Raw genomic sequence first — 2,429 nt, 5'->3', positions numbered from 1 at the left:
ACCCTCCCCGTGTTTTCCTTCTATTTTGACCCAGAGGGTCTCATGACGTCCTTCCTGGTTAGAGCACTCAATCTGCAGGGAGGTGAGCTGATCCTTGACGTAAAGAGCAACACCCCCACCCCTCTTCCCCACACAATCTCTCCTGTACACAGTGTAACCCTCTACTGCCACTGACCAATCATAGGTGGAGTCCCACCAGGTCTCCATAATTCCTACAAGGTCATAGACATTATCACATAGGAGAAGGGCCAGTTCCTCATGCTTGTTTCCCAAGCTCCTGGCATTTGTGTACAGGCAGTTAAGTCTACCATGTGAAGCCCAATGCTTCCCTGAGGGGTTCAGAGGGGCCTTTCCTTGGGCTGTTGCCAGAGTGGGATCCCTTAGGCTGCCCAAGGTATTGGTAGTGCAGCTGACATGGCCTGGGCTAAAACTGTTAGTAGACTGCCCATCCCCCAGCGGTCTCAGTTTAAAGCCCTGTCAAGAAAGTCAGCCATTTGGCAGAGAAGAGCTTCTTCCCTTTCCAGGTGAGGTGGAGGCCATCCCTTCCCAAGAGTCCACTCTCTCTGAAGTGCGGACTGTGGTTGAGGAAGTCAAACCCCTCGCAATGGCACCATCACCAGAGTCTCGTATTCACCTTGCCAACGCACCCGCCCCTCCAGAGCCCATGCCCTGCAACAGGGAGAACTGAAGAGAAAACTATCTGAGCCCCCAGGCCCTTGAGCCCAGCTCCCAGAGCCCTGTAGTCACGCATGACCTGGGCTGGACTTCTCTGTGCTGTGTCATTGGTGCCCACATGGATGAGGAGCATGGGATAATAGTCAGAGGGCCGGGTGAGTTTGGGGATCCTCTCTGTCACATCCCGGACACGAGCTCCAGGCAGGCAGCAGACCTCACAGGCCAGGGGGTCAGGGCAACAGATCACTCCCTCAGTCCCCCTAAGGAGGAAGTCACCCACCACGATAACTCTGTACCTTCTTCTAGGCACAGGTGCTGGTTGCCCTGCATCCTCACACACTGGAGCTGGTAGAACAGCTGGCTCCATTGATGCAAGAGGTGCAAAGCAGTTGTGCAGCTCCAGTGGAGTGGTACCCCTGGTGCTGCGCCCCTTTGGGCCGGAGACAACAGTCGTCCAGGCAATCCCAGGCTGGACTTTCCTAGGTTCCGCCACTCCGTCATGACCCATCGGGTGGAGAGCCTGAAAGTAAGAGTCTAGCTCCTGCTCTGCACCACTAATAGAGCGCAGCCGCTAGAGCATTGCCTGGAATTCCTTAATCTGGTACTCCATGGCCTCCACCATTGAGCACACCCCATGGGGGGTATCAGTGCCCTCAAATCCAGCTGCCCGCAGTCTTGCTAGGTAGTCTCCACAAGGAGCCGGGGGCTCCATCTGAGTGGAGGTTGAGGCCAAGGGTCCCTCCTGGGAGGGGGCAGGGACTGCAGGCTCCATCAGGGTACAGGCCAGAACCTTGGGCTCTGTTCGAGTAGAGACCCCAGGAGTGTCAGAGCAGGGGAGTCCAGGTACAGGGGGAATTGGTGAAGAAGGGCAGGGCCATATGGTGGACAGCCCTTGCAGCCAATCAGCAACGATTCCCCCTGCCCCCACATGCTGCATGGCTGGGCCACAGTAGCCACAAGGACTACTAGTTCTCCAGAGGGAGCCAGCATTTTATTTTCGGTAAAAAAAAATTTTTTTCAGAGAGCCCGCTGAAATAGAGGTTTCTGTGAAACTTGTGCAATTGCGATTTTCATGGGTCCCTACATATTAGTAAAGCTGCTAGTTTCTCTTTACCTGGAGAAAAATGTGTGTTGTGTGACGGGATGGTGTGCTACACCTTCTGCACCCACCCCCACTTTTCAAAATCCTAGATCCGCCCATGTATCTACCCTGCCTCCTGGTTGGGTGATTGCCAGCAGGGCTTTGGGGTAAACCATGTGTGAAGGTGATATGGAAGCAGTGGGGAAGGGAGTGAGGAAGCACTGGTGGGTGATTTCTGTGCTTTTGGACTTGAAAGGGAATGGGCCAGGCCCTCCCCACGTGTAAGGTTTGTAGGGTATTATTAAATATAGTGGTTTAGTTATTTGAATTGTTACCCACTAGAGGCAAAAATGAAGATTACCAATTTTATTGCAATTAAGGCCTTAGCACATCATAATTTAAGGCTTGCACTAGCTTCTGGTCATTAAAAATATTAGTAGTAGTAGTATTTTTTCTTAATAAAGCTCACTTGGTACTTTTCAAGTTTTTTAAATGATTAGAAAATGTTTAATTTTAAATACTTTTCCTTTAAATTTTTTTATCTATATTTAGTGCTCATAAAAGGGAATGAGAATAGACTATGCTGGTGATTAGAACCCTCCATTTAATACAGAGATGAGATGCATAAAAGCTCTAAACATGTAAGTAAAACACCACAACCACACAGCTCTCT

This window comes from Gavialis gangeticus, unplaced genomic scaffold (genome assembly GCF_001723915.1).
Source record: "Gavialis gangeticus isolate Ggan-Ray unplaced genomic scaffold, GavGan_comp1, whole genome shotgun sequence".
Classification (NCBI taxonomy): Eukaryota; Metazoa; Chordata; order Crocodylia; family Gavialidae; genus Gavialis; species Gavialis gangeticus.
The sequence above is the reverse complement of the archived record's forward strand: the minus strand, read 5'-3'. Positions refer to the sequence as shown.